General features: G+C 46.5%; 1 long non-coding RNA gene across 1 annotated transcript; it reads left to right on the top strand.

The window, feature by feature from the left end:
* Positions 1-264: 264 nt before the first annotated feature.
* Positions 265-3,277, top strand: LOC138729679 (uncharacterized). The gene is made up of 3 exons (XR_011338927.1): positions 265-364; positions 665-880; positions 2,498-3,277. It is a non-coding gene; the product is annotated as an uncharacterized lncRNA (long non-coding RNA).
* Positions 3,278-19,192: the final 15,915 nt, after the last annotated feature.

A 19,192-nucleotide genomic window follows, 5' to 3' on the forward strand; every position in this document is an offset into this window, starting at 1 on the left:
ACTATTGTATGATTCTCCGTGCAACCTGTGCCAGGGCCTCCCGCCCTCACAGGAAAATATTTCTTCCTACTGTCTAATCTAAGCCTTCCCTCTTTCAGCTGAAAACCATTCCTCCTCATCCTATTCCTGCTCTCCTTGATCAAAAGCATCTCCTCAGCTTTTCTAGAGCCCTTTTCAGTACTGGGAGACTGCAACCAGGTCTTCCCAGAGCTTTCTTACCTCCAGGCCAAACAAGCACAACTCTCTCAGCCTGTCCTTGTATCGTGACCCTCTGCCAGCTGTGGAATGAGGGTGGCACCTTCATCCCAGCAGGCAGTGGCCACAGATCACTGTCCTGGCAGCGCTTCGTCCTCCAGTGGCACAGGTAGAGTTTGCCTCTATAATTTTACAGTCTTACTCTCATGACCTGAAGGGAAGGGTGGTGCACGCTGCTCTCTGTGTAATTGCAGCACGTAAGAACCAAACGCTGAGCAGCGCCAACAAAACTGTATTTGAGTTTTCCATTAGGCTCATGAGTTCCTTCCTGACTCCACGTATTTTGCTGTACAATACAGTCCTGCAAGTCATTACTGTTACAAAGAATCACTAATTCAATAATGCCACTATTCTGCATGAATAATGTCCATCCAATATTAATGCGTTTCCCCCCTCATATTCATTGCAGAATACAAAAGCTGTTAGGAGAATGCGAGGAGTCTTAAGGCAAGGACGCCTTTAATGTGACAGTCGCTGTTACCCATGCGTTGCTAACACCAAATTGAAGCTCTGGATATCAGGATTGCAAAGCGCATTTTTGGATGCCATTCACAGAAAAAAAATGGCTAAAAGTGAAAACTTCAAATCGAAGTAGGAAAGCTGCCTGGCATTACACGATAACATGGTACTTTATTATTCCTCTTCAATTGTTTGACGTTTATGCCTCTGTTTAGCAAGTCTGTTCGTTATCGTTCTCCAATTAAACGAGACTTTTTTCAGATTATTTTTATGAAATTCACATTTAATTAGCAATACAGCTGAGTCTCAAATGGCAGTTTTAAAAATATCCTTCTACTGATCAAGCAGCCAAATGGTCTTTCTGAGATATTTGCAGAATTGTAAACCTTCATTTGTCTGCTAATTATCCCCTTGCTTATACGATGGGAATGTGAACACCTGACAATCAGAGGTTGTTCACCGGACGCTTTCATTGTGCATGGTGTGGAAAAATACAAATTTCATTCATTAAAACCTTCTCATGGGCTTTTTTTAAAGGAAAGAATGGGTTTTATCAGATGATTTTCAGATTCTGCACAATGGAAGGTGAATTAAAATAATGGATGACAAATAATAGAAAACAGGTGTGATGGGAGACGTCAGGCAGGCTACAGGCACAGAGCAAAATGGGAGGAAATGTGTTTATAGTACAATAATGAAAGCAAAAAAAAGTAAAAAAATTAATAGTAAAATTTCAGTGAATGGGGCCTCCTGCTATGCAGCTGGAGACTATTATGGTATTTAGCAACGCATACACAAATGAGCTTAAAATGCATGTTTGCCATACATTGATGGGTATATGTAGTTTGGGTAGAAAAAAAACCCCTTAACCTACCACTGAACTGCTTCCACATTTGCAAGGGAACGTGGCAGCTTTCCAGGTCTCTGCTGCTGAGCTCACCCTTTGCAACTTGCTCTGTACGATGCTGCTGCTCTCCAGCTCCTTGGGATGGGTGAGGCCATGTGACTGCTGCCTGCATCTGGCACGGCTGGGTCAGCAGCAAAGGGATGGGGTTTAGCTGGATAAGGGGAAAATCCATGTTTTCATAGCACAGGGCAAAATACTAAAATAAAGATAGGAAACACAGAATCATAGAATAGTTTGGGTTGGAAGAGACCTTAAAGCCCATCCAGTTCCAACCCCTCTGCCATGGGCAGGGACACCTCCCACTGGATCAGGGGCTCCAAGCCCCATCCAACCTGGCCTTGAACCCCTCCAGGGATGGGGCAGCCACCACTGCTCTGGGCTGCCTGGGCCAGGGCCTCCCCACTCTCATAGCGGAAAAATTCCTCCTTATGTTTAGTCTAAACCTGCCCCTTCTCCAGTTTATACCCATTGCCCCTCGTCTTATCGCTACAAGCCTTTGTGAACAGTCTCTTCCCAGCTTTTTTTGTAGCCCCTTCAGGTACTGGAAGGTCGCTATAAGGTCTCCTCAGAGCCTTCTCTCCTCCAGGCTGAACAACCCCAACTCTCTCAGCCTGTCCTCCTATGGGAGCTGCTCCAGCCCTCTGATCATCTTTGCGGCCTCCTCTGGACCCATTCCAACAGCTCCATCTCCTTGATGATTCCATAACTAGACACAATACTCCAGATGAGGTCTCACAAGAGAGGAACAGAGGGGCAGAATCATCTCCCTCAACCTGCTGGCCATACTTCTTTTGATGCAGCCCAGGACACAGAGTGCCTTCTGGGCTGCGAGCACACACTGCCAGCTCATGTTGAGCTTCTCATCTTATGTTTCAGGTCTGAAGCCTAATTCTAGAAGGAGATAACAAGACTTATGCCCATGCCAGAGCTGAGGCTCGGATGCTGTTGGTGATGCTTCATAATCCTAGGGGACATCTGATTCAGTCACTGTGACTTTCCAGAGCTCCTGGTCTCATTTATATCCAAACAGTCCTCTGAAACTCAGATAGGTAGAAAGAGGTACATGAAATACCATCACAGTCCTTTTGGGTGGCTCAAAAGCACTTCAAATTTGCAAGACCCCACTGTCCTTCCTCACCAACTCAAACAAGCTCCAAGAAGTGCTTCCAAGTCAGCATCTAGAAGGCAGGGAGAGAAGACACTGAGACCTCTGCCCAGGCATTAAGTGGGTGTAACCAAGTAGTCTGCTGCTGCCAGATAAGAGGAAAGGATTCCTTGGAGAGTCACTTTGGATCTCCAGCTGCAGTAATACGTTGTTATGAATCTCTGTCAGTGCACTTGTAGTGCAGCTGGAGAGTATGTCTGACATTGCCTCCAGTGACCTTTTCAATATAGTCCAAGTGCTGCAGAGCTGGTGTTTCAAGAGGAATTCAAATCGAATTTACTCAGGCAGAAAGGATTGGCCCGAGGATAGCCCTACCACTTGCTTCACATTTCTCCTTGTCATTCTCATGGAAATTGCAATTCTTTATGCATGGTGCTTCTTCCTATGCCACTGCGAATGTGTCTCTTGAAACAAGAGAAGCAGCCACCGTGCTTTGAACGGAGGGTCCCCATGGCCTGGCACTGACAGGGGGGTGTCGGGCACTGCAGGTGAAGGGTCTTTGTAGGTGGTACTGGTGGCAGCAGAAATCAGAGGATGAAGGTGTGAACCTCGACAAAACCTGTTGAAAGGTCACACTGTGGCTGTGTGTGCTGGCACACACAGTTAGCTGCCGCACGTCAAGCACCCACTGTCCTGTTAGAAGATGCAGCTCACAGCCACAGGAGGTGAAGAACTGAAATTTCTTTAAGCTGGGAGAGAAATGCATGGGAGAGAAATGCATTCATAGAATCATAGAATAACCTGGTTGGAAGAGACCCACCGGATCATCAAGTCAGGGCTCTGCAGGACAAGAGCGGACAAGGAGCAACATCTTGGTGCGTAACCGTAATGGCTGTGGGGTGGGGTCTCTGCCCTTTGGGGAGCAAAGTGCATGGGTTTTTGTGGGGAAGTGTTGATTTTCTTCATGCACTTTCCTGGTGCAGTATGATTATTTCATACATGTTTGTACGAAGTGCTTTAAAATGTAATTTCTTTGATTAATTTGGTGTCTGTATTTTCACTGGTTTTTTTTCACTCCAATTTATGACAAAATTGAACAAAGTGGGTAACAAAATATAGCCCTGTCAGGCTCCTGTCTTCATGGATATAAAGAAAAATGTGAAACTGTCAGGCACACAAATGTGCCAAACCCCAAGGAAAATTATTACATTCTGCTTGACATTTACTTTAATTTTACAAAATTCTGTAATACCATTATAAATAATAATAATAAAAAATGGCATGGAAATATTGTTAAGTGTATTTATTTTCATTTGCTAGCTTTGTGATTTATGGGTTTGTTTTATTTTCTTCTTTTCTGCTCTCTGCATCAGAGGAGAGACCAAGAACTTTGAGCCCAAGCTTTACCACCTGCCTATCTGTGGGCCAGGAGGAAGGAGTGGCTGGAGCTGAATCATCCAAGGAAATGTGCCCTGCTCATAAGAACAGGGGACATCTCTACTTCCAAAAGCTCTGCAAGTCTTTTGTTGAACCCCTGTAAAGTGCTCTTTAAGGGACAGGTGACTGGGTCAGATCCACAACTGCTAATAACAACCCAAGAAAGTTAGTTTATATTCACTAAGGGTCTAACTGGGGATGATCATAGAATCATAGAATCACAGAATAACCAGGTTGGAAGAGACCCACTGGATCATTGAGTCCAACCATTCCTATCAAACACTAAACCATGCCCCTTAGCACCTCGTCCACCCGGCCCTTAAACACCTCCAGGGAAGGTGACTCAACCCCCTCCCTGGGCAGCCTCTGCCAGTGCCCAATGACCCTTTCTGTGAAGAATTTTTTCCTAATGTCCAGCCTAAATCTCCCCTGGTGGAGCTTGAGGCCATTCCCTCTTGTCCTGTCCCCCATCACTTGGAAGAAGAGGCCAGCACCCTCCTCTCCACAACCTCCTTTCAGATCTGGTAGTCTGAGAGGGAATGGGAAATGGACATGCAAAATAAGCATGGGAAGTGAGTAGACTAACCCAAAGACTAGTAATGAAAGTAGAGAAAGACTTGAGCTTGGAGAAAAAAGGATGCAAGAGAGTGGAAGCCAGCAGCACTCAACTTCCAAGAACAGGATGAGTGGACTGTTTAAAAAGAATGCACATGGGTGATAGAATCATAAATCATAGAATGAACTTGATTAGAAGGGATCTTAAAGCCCATCCAGTTCCAATCCCTCTGTGATGGGCAGGGGCACCTCCCACTGGATCAGGCTGCCCAAGCCCACACCCAGCCTGGCCTTGAACACCTCCAGGGATGGGGCAGCCACAACTTCCCTGGGCAACCTGTGCCAGTGTGTCATCACCCTCATCATGAAGAATTTCTTCCTAACATCTAAACTAAATCTTCCCCCCTGCAATTTAAAGCCAGCCCCCTTCATCATATTACCACACGCCCTGTGAAAAGTCCCTCCCCAGCTTCCTTGTATGCCCCCTAGTGATGGTGAGGGCCTAATCCTACTCACATGACCATTGCCATTCTACCTTTTCCACGACATCAGGGTTGACTCTTTAGTCCATTCCATTCTTGAAGCTCCTACGAAGCAGTCCTGTAGCGCACAGTTTTTAATCGAGAAGCAGCTTTTCAGTCTTACTTATTGTTGGAAATACAAAAGCCATCAGGGCTTGTTCTTCCAACTCGTTTAATTACTTCTGAAAATCCCATGTTGTCCACTCTGCCAAGCCTCTCAAAGTAGAGTCACACACCAAAGGAACTGGGAGAAGAAAACCACTTCAAGGTATCAAGGTGACTTTTGCTCTGACAGATGAAGACAAAGAAAAGTGTATGAAAATAACTGATGGGATGTAGCGAATGGAGCTGGCATCATTTACATACCGAACTGACAGCATGCACCATTCATAGGACCTTTCCACTATAAATAATGCTTTATAGTGACACAAAAAAGCCCTATTTATCTTGGAAGTTAAAAAGGTACCATCTGAGAGGACAGCCAGCTTCTGGACTCCCCAAGAAAATGTTTATATAGGAGATCATGCTTTAGATAAATATATATTAGCTGGTTGTTACAGGCATGGCTCTGTAGCCGGTGAATTGCAGCACTTTGGGAATTTCTAGCTTGTATTTGTGCTCCCTTAAGGTCTGATGCTTTGCCTGAGGCCTCAAAGGTCTTTGAAAAGTTGGTATTTTCTACCTTTCCCCCTACTTGGGTCTCCTTTAACAGCCCCGAGCTGTGCTGGATATGCAGGTGAGTGCTCCCAGCTGCTCACAAAACCCACCTCACCTGTTTCAGTTATAACGATCTCCATATAAGTAGCTGCACTTTGGTAACTTGGCTTGTTTTGGCAGGAGTGAGCGAGGGAGTGCTCTGTGGGTTAGGATATCCAGGAGGTAGGTGTCCGTAAACAGATGAAGTTGGTGACCTGTGCAGCCAAACAAGGATGTAGGAACAAGTTCTTGCACAGCCTGCACCCAGCTGGTACCTGATGAGGAGGTGTGTGGTGGCCATTGCTTTGCATGGGAGTTCCATAGAATCACAGAATGACCAGGTTGGAAGAGACCCACTGGATCATCGAGTCCACAATGTTGGTCTTCTAAGTGCCAGGTAAGCTCTGATGTCCTTGGATCAGTAAGCTGGTGGGAACAGGCCTTGCTGAGGAGAGAAATGCTTCTAGAGGCAGAGGCTTTCCTGTTTGGTGAGAGGTTTTGGAGAGATTCTATCTCCTTTCTAGCTTGCAAGGTTTAATTTGTTTCCCTTCATGATGGATGGCTGCTGCTGGGTGTCAAACCTTGCTGAAGCATGGAGGACCCAGTAATGAGGGCTCAAAACGAGTAAGGAGGGGCTTTCCTGGGATCTTTAAGGCCCAAGGCCAGTTTGATGGCCAGCAAACCTGGTCCCCTCAGTGCATGTTTTCAAGTGAGTAGTGCTATGCCCCCACACAAACACCATCCTTCTCCCCTTTTTCTGTGGCCACCTCGGCCTCTCAGCTCTGCCAGCGGGTGGGTTTCCGCTCAAGCTTCTCCTTTATAAAGCCCTTCTGGGAAGCAAAACATGCTGCCTGCTCGGGAAAAGGCGTTATAATGGGCAGCTACCTATGGAGGAAGATGGATCACCGAGTCAGAAATCAATCGAGAGGTTGTGATGGCATCATAAATCAGGGGATGCTGAGTGTTAAAAGAAACCCAATGCTTGATTTATAACTTGGCACAAGCCATTTGTCGCCAGCCAAGATTTTCAGAAAGAGAAACATTTTTGTAAGCTTAATTTAACATTATTTTTTTCCACTGTGCTAAGCATTCCTACGGGGCTTGTTTTTCTCCCCCCACAGATAAAACTCAATTTGTGGCTAAAAGCAGCCAAATGACATCTGAAGATTTTGTTTCATTTTGAAACTTTTGAAGGGTTTGAGCCCTTTTTCCTAATCTAGGGTCATTCTTCTCTGAGCCTCAACTCCTTACTGGTGTCTTTTAATATCTTTGACTCTTGCTGGGAGTCAGAGTCTTTTGTTGGTAGATGGCTGGTCCATATCCATCTCAAGCTGCTGAAGAGTATTATTGGTTAATCACGGCTCTATTGCTTATGGGAAGCTTGTGTTGGTATTGACAGTAGGTAGGTGGCTGCCTCACCCAAGCCTACTGCTGCCTTCCCTGTTATCTGTGTGTTTGGAGGCAGTTGCAGGAGAGACCAAGTGATTAGCAGCAACAGAAAATGTGATGGGGTTTAACCCTGGAGCTGTAGTGGCTCAGTGGAGGGGATGAGCTTGTACCGCGGCTGCCCAGCACAGTGACTAAGACACCGCAGTCCCTGATGCATCACGGTAGCTTATCTGTCCCCTCAGCTCAACTCCTTGATGAGGGCATCTCCTTTGTTATGCTGTCAGGTGGTAAGCAACCATTTGTGTGACTTCTTGAAAATGTGGAATGCAAGTATTCATTCAGCTGTGAGCTTGTTGAGAATTTAAAATTAAGCATCTGTTGAATTCCAGAGTGCTCTGAGCAGCAGTGAGACTTGGTGAAATGTGAATGGTGGTGTTCCCACAGTACTTCATTTCCACCCCCCCTTAATTTTTTAATTGGTTGAATTTTGGAATTAATTGCTTTGGGTGCTTTAAACTGAGGTGGGCAAGGGATGTGGACTGTTCTGGAGTCTTCTGTTTGCATTGGTGATGTGCTCATGAACAGGTTGTGTATTGGATGTGTGCTTATATAGGGGGTACCCAGAGACGGTTTGCTCCTGGCTGAGGTGATCAGAGACACTTCCCCAACTACCTCTTGGTATTTCTGGGAGGTCGTGACAGACTGAGGACTTAATGGCAATGGGGACTGTGGGAAGCATGTTCATCTCTACCACTGCTGCTGGGAAGAGGTCACAGCTGCAGGGAACCCACCAAACCCACCTCTGCCAAAGCACAGAACAGTCCAGGTACTGCTCCTGGACATTCCCACTGCAGGGTGTGTATCCACGTTAATGCTGTTGAAAGGCATTTGCAGAAACACAGTTCTTGTCTGATCAGGAGAAAGTCACTGCTTTCAGCTTCTCGGAGCTGAGCTGAGGGGGCCCTGACAAGGAGTTTGGATTCAAAGCTGGAGTAAGCTTTTGCTCTGGGTCCCCCATCATGAGGCCGAGTGTTTCCCCCATCACTTTGACTTTCTCTAACTCAGCCCAGACTTGCTGAAGAATCCACTAACCTCAGGGAAGCTCTTTGGCAAAGCTGATGTACATGGTTTCAGATTTCATTTGAAAAAAACCCACTCAGTCCCCTAATGTACATGGTTCTTGTTTCAGCGAAGTTAAAATAATGACCAATTTGTACATGCCAGAACCACAGGATCATTCCACAACACTTTTACCACTATTTGTTCCTTTGACAAGCATATAATTGTGATTCTTAATTGGAAGTATTTGTCAGTGCAAAGCATCATACACAAGGCCATCATGGGAGCAGACTCAGCTGTGCAGCATGTGGCTCTGGCAGGTCCACACCAGGCCCCGAAAGGATAAAAAGCAGCAATGTTTTTAGCCATGAAAAGACAAAACACGATGCCTGTCCATCCATTCCTTCCCCATGGAAGGGCCTGGCTAATAATGATAAATATTTATGGTGAAGTCTCCAGTGTGCTCTGCAGCTGCTCACATGTTCTTGGTAAAGGTGGATTTAGGAGAGGTGTGTGGTGATGTTTGAGTAAGCTCCTCTGGCAGGAGAGGCCTGAAGCAAAGTCAGGACAACCAGAACACCTAATGTGGGCTTGCAGAGAAGTTCTGAACAGGTTATTTAGCAATGCTCCACTGAGAAGGTCTATGGTAAACCCCTCACCTGCTGGGTGTGTAGGGCAAGGTGCTCTTTGGCTGGCAGCTGCAAGTTTCTCATTCCTGTGTGGGATGAGCCAGGCTGACCCAGAGCCAGTTGTGTTGAGGTCTGCAGTCACAGTTCCCTGCACGACTGATTCCTTGGTCCCTTCTACCTCTGGGATTACCCTTCCCCAGCAGTGCTGGGTTTTCATTTCAGAAAGGATGATCTGATAGGGATCAAGGGTCAAAGGGCTTCTGTGTCCCTGCCAGCCCAAGTCCTTCCCCCATCCGGAAAAGGCCTTTTGAAGAAGGTGGGTTCCTTGGGTCGCAGAGCAGCTCTGGATCTCTCAGTGGTGAGGGGGACCCTGTCCTGAGCTGGAGAAGCTGTCCATCTGCAGAGCTGGTTCTTTTCTTCCTTCCTAAGTTGAGAAATCCCTGATGCAGCCTCCTCAGGTCAGCTCGAAGGAGAGCCATACAATGGCAGCTTGACTTACTGCCACTGCGCTTGGCAGCTTCAGATGTGGTGGGCTCCAATTTCATTTTAAAGACCCCTTCTGCCTCCCCTTATAATTGAAAGGCGAGCTTGTAGTACAGCAAGGATCCTAAATGGGTCAGACCAGCAGGCGGGCTCCAAAACAAACATTGTTAACGCCAAACCACTGAACCATACAGCGCGAGCTGACAGAGCCTCTTTTGCCTGCTGACTTTGACCACACAAGCATCATCATCTTAAAGAAACAGCCTGGGCGCTGCCAGCAGCTGCAGGGGAGGGAACGGGGAGATGCCAACAGCCATGGCAAAGGTAGAGGTCCCCCCTCTGCATGGTGGAGGGCTGAGGGGTAGGAAACCCTCAGCAAAGCTGCAGTGGGGAGTTGAGCATAGAAAGCATTGTGCTCTGCCTGCTGGGCTCCTGCGCTGCTCTGAATCCCACAGAAGTTGATGCTGCTTTGTATCTTACTATTTCTTTCAAATTTTGTACGTAGGCCAAAAGGGAGGGGATGGTAGCACCACACCAGCTGCTTTGTTTCTCATGTTTTGGTGCACCTGCATGACTTCAGGGTGACTTTTCTCACTGGCATCTCCTAGAGGGAGGTGTGTCCAGTTCCTGCTGCTGCTCTGCAGCCTGGGCTGGGGGTACAGCACCGTGCCAGGGACACAGCACTGTGCAAGGGACTGCATCCATCCCCCAACATGAAGAAATTAAAAAACATGCAACCTGAATATCCTCCACTTACAAATGGTGCCTATGGTCCATTTAGTTTCATATACACAAAGTAATATCGTTCGTTGGCAAAATCCCGGGAGCCTCCCAGAAAACAGAGAGGATCGGTGTTGCTTAGTTACTGGTAGTACGCTGGCACACTGAGATAAATCAAATCAATACAGCTCCAAATATTAAAGCCTTTAAAATAAAATTGAGTCATGTCCATAATCTGCCATGCTTCCTCTTTACCTTTGAACAAACATGGCATCGCACTGGAGCCATGCAGGAGACAGCAAAGGACCTGGGTACTGCCCAGATGGCTGGTTTTCCTTTTCTTTCTTTCTTTTTTTTTTTACTTCCCCTGGACTAAAAGCAGAGAAAAGGCTCTTCCATTGCAAAGGAGAGAGGGGGAAAGAGTCAAGGGGCTGGGTAACCAGAGCTTTGTAACAGTCATGGAGGTGAGAGCAACTTCTTGTATCTCTCCGGTTGTGTATTGAGATTATTTACTGAGCTGTGACACTGTCGGGAAGCCTTTCAAGCACCCATCCACCCTTGTATGAGCAAGTGTTCAGCCTCAGATATGTGGTAACAGCAGCTCTTCTTTTCTAGGGCCTTGTGGGGTTTATCCTGGGCCAAGTGCTCCAGGCTACACCTGAAAGAAAGGACTTCAGAGCCCTGAGCAGAGTCACAGTGTGTCCTGACAATCAGTGAGAAAACGCTGAGAAATGATGGGAAGGAATAGCTATAAAAAGTACCAGAGCAGCCTGTTCTCCCAGAGAAGTGCCTGGCTGCTAGGATCATGGGTCCCTCTTCACTCTGGGGCAACGATGCGAGTGCTGCGAGTGTCAGATGCTGCTGGATTTCAGTGAGGGTTGGGATGGTTTCATCTTTGGAAAGGATGTTATGGAAGTTGATTACTTCAAGTGTTTAAGTCCTGCTCTTAATTAAGTAGGAAAGTGAGGAAATTGTGTCCCAAGAATTTAGTGAGAACCAGCAAAGCATAGGAAAAGAGCAACCCTGTTTGGCTCACTTAGAGTGAATAAAATCAGTGGGAAATGGTGATTGACCCAACATGTTTATATAAATTAATTTGCTGAGGCTTATTTTTCTCATAGACACAGGAAGGCATGGGAAGGTTTTGCTCTGGAATCAGATGTTGGCAGTGTCTTACATACACAGGAGTGGGGTGGGCTGTCAGGATCAGGTCTCTGGGCTCACTAATCTCAGAGTACCAGAGCTCAGGTTCTGAAATGCAAATTTAAAGCAAGCTAGAGACCTTGGTGCATGGGCATAGCACCGAGATAAGTCACTTACGGATGCCTGAGAGTGGGTTAAGCTGTCTATATAGACACAGCCCTCAGAATTTGTATGATAGTAATACCTAGAGAAATCTGCCAGGATTAGATCACTTATATTAGATTTGGTAGATACGCACGTACAGCCTCCTCTCCCAAAAGATTGTAATGTAAGTAGACAAGTCAAAATAGTGGTGAGAAAAAAGGCTGTAACCTTACTCCAGCTGGTAGGAGGCAAACTAAAGCACAGGGAGATTTAGTCACTTGCCCACAGGGACCAAAAAAATGTGTAGCTGAGCTGGGAACTGAACCAGATTTTCTAAATTCCAGAGAGTGCTGGAAGTGCTAGGACTGCCCAGGGATGCTGATTCTGTTATCCTAGTGGCTGCTGGGTCGAGACAGCTCAAGACAGAGCGCGAGCCCTTGCAGGCAGCACAACATGTCAATACCTGCGCTCAGAAGCTTGCAGAACATGTCAGGGCCAGTGCTGTTCTCCAGCATCCTCTTGGCTCTAGTGAGGGCATGTTGGTGCCTCTCAGCATGGAGCGGGGACCGCAAGTCCTGACTCCTCCACGGGCTCCCTGCCTGCAGCAGCTTGCAGGGGTGATGTTCACTAGGGCTTGTGGTAACATGGGGGAGCAAATATCCCTGATGATGGGAGGGAGGCATGTCTGGAGGGTGATTTGGAAGTATGTGCTGCGGTTCATTCTCGGAGCTACCTTCCACAGTGGCCAATCTTGCTCCACTGCTGGGAGGAGAAGGCTAGAGAGTTACAGATCCCCAGGCTGAGCTTGCTGTGGTGGGCAGCCCTCCACCCACTGAGCCTTGGTGGCCCAGCTGTGATGAGAGGTGATGGCACAGACTCGTGGGGTGCTCTGGAGGGAGAAGTGCTCCTGGCCAGACACTTGAAGTTGAGCTCTGGCAGATTTCCGGGTTCATGGGGGAAAAGCTCATGGTTTCATTGCTCCTCTCTTCCTCCCAGGCCTCCAGGAGATCATAGACAATCATGAAAGTCTTAGCAGGAGGAGAATAGCACTAAACGAGGTTTCACTTTTCCCCTACTGAGCCTCAGCATCATCTTCCACTTGCAGCAAACAGCCAAGCAGGACCTTCAGCCATGAGGTATCTCAGCCTGTCTGAAGGGGATGCTGGGACCTTTCTCAGCTATCATGGAGGACTTCTATTATAGGGCAAATAAAAGGAGAGGTGAGGGATTGGGTGCCTAGGAAACCTTGGTTTGGTGGGGTGTTCCCCTGTCCTTTGTTTTTCTCTGTGAAACAGGATATTCAGAATTGCCAAATTCTTGTGGTTTTCACCAGCCCAGGCTGCTTGGAAAACCGGGTTTGGTTTTCTTCAAGAGGTTCTCAAAAACAATCTCCCCTTTGTTTTCCTTTCTACTAAAAAATACTAGAAAGTCAGAAAATGGTAGTCTCTGGCTATAATCCACACCAGCTGACTTTTTGTGGGTAAACTTTGCCCTTCCACCTTTCCCAATGTTGAATGGAGCAGCACGCACCTCTTGGAAGAAACCTAATTGTTCTAACGCATAGTTTGTGTGGCACTGAAATTAAAGGAGAAGCAATAAAACATGCTGGCATGCACAACTGGCCACGTTATGCTCCTTCTTCCAAGAGAAGGGCATCATACAGTTTTTAATTGATTTAGTTGCGTTATCGTTAAATCTCAAGAGGCCTTTTTGGGTGTTTTTTTTTACCTTCTCCATGAAAAGCCATTCTGACAGAAGAGTCTCTAAAGATGATAGCCAGGCAGAGGAATTCAGATGATGGTTGTGCAAACCGAGGTGAGAAAACACATTTGCACTGAGAGCAGCCAGTTTAGATTAGCAGGCAGCAGCGTGGGATGTGAACAGAGAAATTATTACAGGCTGATAAAGACAGATGCAAGACATAAACAGCTGAAAATTGACTTAAATATTTATAAGAACCTAGGGCTCTCTTACAAATGTTATTGTTGGGAATGAGATAGGGTGATTTATAGCTGCTATTTGCATTGCTCACTCTGCTTTCCCTGCTCTGTGGTCTGAGCTAACCTGGTTGTCCCACAGGCAAAGTGCAACTTTAAGGTCACATAAACATTGCATAGCGGTGCAGTGTTGTCCTAGAGCTGGTTGTTGTGTGAGCTTCTCTGAGTCCCTCAGCTCTTCCAGCAGAGGATGGTCCTTTGCACATCCAGCATTGCTGGCCTGTGCCCGTGCTGGGGTTAGGGAGGGTTTACACTACATTTCACCAGGAGGAAAAGTGCTGTTAGCACTTTGATATCGCTCTAACAGCAAGTTATAGTCTAGAAAGCCCATGTGGCTGTTGCTGGAGGTTGGGTTGGGAAGGTGCCTCCACCCTCCTCATACCATTCTCACTCTTGTGTGTCCTGCTAAAACCTAGGGTGGCCATGGCGTGATGGTTACGATTTAGCTTGCAATGACTCATTTCTTCCAATGGGATTACTTAAATATAAGTGAAGTCTTTCCCCCATTTGCTGCAAATGGGGGAGGACCTTGAGCATGTAGGCACCAAGGAGGTAGAGCTGGTGGCATCTGAGACCAAACAATGTAGTGGGAATGGAAAGCTTTGGCAGAAAGGAGCAAAGGGGGAGCAGGGTTGGTGGGAGAGATGCAGGGAGCAAAGAAGCTTGAGGGGGGGAGCTGGGTTGGGGTCTCCAAGCCGGTCATGAGGAACAGCGGGACAAACGATAGGTGGGGAGATGGGACTGGTGGGGATAGAGACTTGCTCATTCCTGCAGCCTTGTGCCTGTTTACCTTCCACGACATTTATAGTGGGAAGCACCACACCACTGAAGGTGAAACCAGTGAACCTCGGTTGCCAGTAGATCTTAGCATTAGAGTTTGTCCCTACAGAAACCTTGGTGGCCACGGAGTCCCTGACAGGGCTGTATCCCTGCGTGTCTGTCGGGGTATGACCTCCAAAGACAAAAGCTCCTGCTTGCTAAACAGAGGAGAAAGAGCTGCTGCTATTAATTATTAATGAAATCTCACACACAGTTTTAAAGACATGGGCAATTCTTTTTGGCAAGTGTAATGAAAAAATTAATTGAATAATCATTCCATGTAAATAGATTTAGATAAGCTTCTCTTCCCCCCCTTCTCTCTCCCTCCCCACACTTTCCACTTCTCAGTAGAGAAAACACTGCCATTTCTTGCTTGGAATACTGTTATAATTCAGTGTGTCCTGTGGTGAGCAGTGGCCATACCAGCTGGGGCCATGAAGTCCTTTGCTTTCAGACAGTCTTACTTAGGTGATGCATAGTGGCATGAGTTTGTTTTTTTTTTAAAAAAAAAAGCTGTTAAAATTTACTGTGATCAGGAACACTTTAAGAGAAACCTAAATGCTTGATTTATAGGATGTTTGTTTGTTAATGGTTTGTTTCTATGATTCTCATTACTCTGTAAAGTGTCATAACTTTAAGAACCAGGGCACGGTATCTCTTCCTAGGAGTTTCTTTTGGCTTTAAAAGCTAGTAGTCCCATTAGTTCAAGAACGCACACTTAAAAAAAATTAAAAAATCCCAACCCCCAACCCCCAACTCTCTTCCCCCCTCTGTAGGGTCCTGAATGCACACAAACACCCAGCGGCATCACAGCAGAATAGAGAAGGGAAGGGATTTGGGACCAGCCAAGCCTGTTCAGCATCATCAAGGGCTCAGCAGGACAGGTCCACTTTCTGTATTTTGAGGTTTGAAATGGCCAAATTCCTCCAGCTGTGCTCTGCCTCATATTTAAGATGTAGACTAATTCTGACTATAACTCTGTAGACTTTGCAGGAGCTGTATCACGATACGCGTTCCCTGGAGTCCTATCACAGTTTGACCCTGTGTCTTTTTCAGCTCCTCATCTCCCCTGACAGTGAGTTTCCAGCTTCCTTGTTGTTCCCTGCAGTTACAATTAACTTCAAACAGTGTCTTATCATTAAATCAACCTACATTGAACCAGGCAGTTGCCTTAAAGAGAGACTGCTCTTACTCTTCTACTGCACTTAATCAGCTGCTGCAGAAAAATAGAAGGGAGAAATAAAATTTATCTGTTGAAATGACGCAAGTGCCCTGCTGCTGCTTGCCATGCCCAGAGATTCTGAGTTTCTTTGGCTTTAAATCACACCTCTGTGTGTGTGACTGTCCTCTGAAATGGCAGAAGAGCTCAGCTCATCCCTACCTTGGGATCTAACTGAGTCAAATTTTGCAGACCCTGGCCCTGATGTGGGTCTGAGTGTCTGAAATAAGAAATGGAAACTTGTTCATCCTCAGGCTCGGTTCAGAGTCTGGCAAAATGCCTGTATCTTTGCTCTAGGTATTTATTTCAGTTGCCAGATACACGTACAATTGTAACATTCATTATGTGAGTCAAACCAAAATAATTAAGATTGCATCTTGTTTGTGCTAAAACACATGCACACCCCTGCACTTGAAGCACCCTTAGGTGCTCTGCTGGGTTATAAAAAGTTGCTTTTGGAGTTTGAGCAGCCCCGTGGCTCAACTGGAGTTATTGAGCAGTTATTTCCCTTTCCCTTATAAACTCCACTTTATGGAGCCTTATAACCTGGGTCTTCTAATTTGCAGTGGGCTGAAGCTCACTGTGTCATTCCCCAGTCTTATGTGATTTTGTCTAAAATTGGCAAAATTTGGCTGCTGAAGGATTCCCTCCCCCTTTAAATATTCCTGGGCTTTACCTAGGTGATCCCAGGCTTATTACCTGCTGCAATTTGACTCAATTGCCCATGGAAGGAGGTAAAAAGTCCTTAGTCCACAACAAAACCTCTTTGTCTTCTGGGTTTGGAGCTCAGCAGTGTCGGAGCATGGTTCCCTTCCTTTAAGCAAAGTCTGGGGCTTTTGTTCCAATTATACCAGTAATTCCAGATGAAAACCAGCAGAAATGCACCAGTATAAAATAGGGTCAAAGGCAAGATGACAATCCACTCCTAACATATACTGCTGGGTTTTTTTCCATTGATGTTTTATTGCCCTCTTTCTTATAAATCAGGTCTTTCATGGGTTTGAAGATTTGGTTCCATGTGGCTACACTCTGCTAAAGTGTCCATTATCAAGTTTCAGGGCTCTATTTAAACTTTTAATTAAAAAAAAAAAAAGTCTAAATAATCTATAAACAAAGTAACTTCGCTCTTTTTCTTTCTTTTTCCTCCCTGCCTCCCTGTGAAAGAGCCAGCAGAGCCTATTACCCATCTTCTGTATGGCCTGGCAGCAGTTCAGGGCTGCTTTTATTTGGTTTATATGGAGTGCAGGCACCTCCAGCCTTTTATATTGACCATCTGCAATTTCAGTCGACTGAAGTCATAGTCATAGAATAGTTTGGATTGGAAGGGACCTTAACGATCATCCAGTTCCACACCCTGCCATGGGCAGGGACACCTCCCACTGCATCAGGGGCGCCAAGCCCCATCCAACCTGGCCTTGAACCCCTCCAGGGATGGGGCAGCCACCACTGCTCTGGGCAACCTGGGCCAGGGCCTCCCCACACTTGTCCTTACGTCTAGTCTAAATCTGCCCCTCTCCAGTTTACACCCCTTGCCCCTCGTCCTGTCAGTACAAGCCTCTGCAAACAGTCCCTCCCCAGCTTTCTTGTAGCCCCTTCAGGTACTGCAAGGTTGCTGTAAGATCTCCTCGAAGCCTTCTCTCCTCCAGGCTGAACAACCCCAGCTCTCTCAGACTGGCTGAGTCTCCCTGGATGCGTGGTGTGGGCTGGCTGAGCTGGACATGTGTGCTTCCCAACAGCAGGAGATCAATGTCTTGTGTATCCCCATGAAAGGATCATGGGAAAGCGTGTTGCATGGACAAAGGGAAAGCTTTGAAGGTTGTTTCTGGGCACAGCCTTCTTCTCCTGGCAGCAACCTCTCTTCATTGGCATTATTCCTGCCTGCCTCTTCTTTCTGAATGATCTTCGTGGACAATACTCCAAGATCTAGGCATTCTTCTCAAAAGCGCACAGCTCCCACCTGTGCTGCTGAAGAGAGCTTTATCGTTGGGAAAGAGGCTATTGCTGCCCTTGTTGCCTGGACATCACCAGGGCTTGGGGGCTGTTCTGATGTCCAGGTTTCATATAGTTGGGCTGCTATGAAACAAGGTCATGACTCATGACAAACTGCCAGAGGGGGTTTATATCAACTTCCTTTTATGAGTCCGAGCTAGGTGATTCTTACTTTCTCCCAGTATTGCCAGCACTCAAGCTCTGGATCTGTGACACGTCTCTAAATGCATGTCGTTAAGTAGTTTACTTGAGTGTCTGTGTTTCTATTTTCTAGGTCATAAAATAAGTACATTAGCCCATCTCACAGGACTGTACACTGCATGATTGATTAAATCCTGACATAAATGTTAGACTTGCACAATGTGTCTTGTGAGAGGACTAAGGAAAAGATCCTTACCTACCCAAAGGCTCTTCTGCTTTGTTGGAGTCAGTGAATTTGTCCCTTAGATAATGCTGCATCTGAGGTGAGGATGAGAAACTCCTTGGCTTGAGCAGGGGGAAGCACAGCAGCAGGCACTGCTCCCACCTCAGTCCTTCCCAAAGCACCAAAGCTTCGTGCTGTGCTGTGAACAAAGTGCTTTCCCAGGAGCCTGCAAGGTGAGGTAAAGGACACCATGTTTGAAGTGCCACATCATTTTTCCAAGGTTGTTTATTTATCAGACATCTGCCTCCGATATAATTAATGTCACCCCCTGTCAGCACTTGTGCAGAGGAAGAGGTTTGGGTGCGTGCTGGGGAAGCAGCGAGTTGAAAGTCTCGGCACACAGGAGCGAATAACAAAACAAGCAGGTGGTTCTTTATGGTTGTAGGTGGAAGATGCTGAGCAGCATTGTCCCTCATACATGTTGGTGTCATTGTCTTCTCATGGGAGTCTCCCAAAGATGAATGACTGTTCAGGGTGGGAGATGAAGTGCATGCACTGCTCCAGGAGAATAGCTGAGAAAGTTCGTCTGAAATAAGTGTGAGGAGGACTTTGGATCATCTTGCATTGACTCCACTGTAGCTCCAGTCATTTCCAGAGTTCCTGCAGCTCTGCAGCCCTCTGACTTCATGTAAAAGAAACCAGAATGGGCTCAGGTACATGTATATGAAATGTTGGTACTAGAGGCATGGTCACCCTTTGCTGTTGACCTTGGCTAAGTAAGTGTTGTGTCATGGTGAGCTGGCAGGAGGTGCTGCTGGGCTTACAGCAGTGCTGCCTGCTCCTGGGGAGCCTTACAAAATCTGGGGAAACCCTTGTGGTTTGCTGTGAAACTCGAAAGAAAAGTGACTGTGGTGTTTCTGGCAGGTGAGGGACAAGAACGAACATCAAAGCTGTGACTGCATGATGAAGCCCTTTCTTCTTTGTGTTTGTTGTTGTTTGGTTGTTGCTTTGTATTTTTTAGCAGCTCTATACTGAACATGGCAGATCTTTTCTCATTTGTCTCTCCAGCATTAGTTGGGCAACTTATTTTCTGTTTTATTTTGCCATTTTTTGTTTTGCCTTTGGCTTCTGGGTCTGTAACTCCTTGCAGGAAAGTAGAGTGGTTTGTATCTTCTCTACCAACACAGCACACAGGGGTCTTACGGGTGTCCTTGTGCCAGGCATAGCAGGAGAGTGAGATGCAGATGTGTGGCTCAGAGGTGTCCACTCATGGGAAGGAAGCAATGTTTTGTCTCCATTGAT

This window comes from Phaenicophaeus curvirostris, chromosome 21, assembly GCF_032191515.1.
Source record: "Phaenicophaeus curvirostris isolate KB17595 chromosome 21, BPBGC_Pcur_1.0, whole genome shotgun sequence".
In the NCBI taxonomy this organism is placed as follows: Eukaryota; Metazoa; Chordata; class Aves; order Cuculiformes; family Cuculidae; genus Phaenicophaeus; species Phaenicophaeus curvirostris.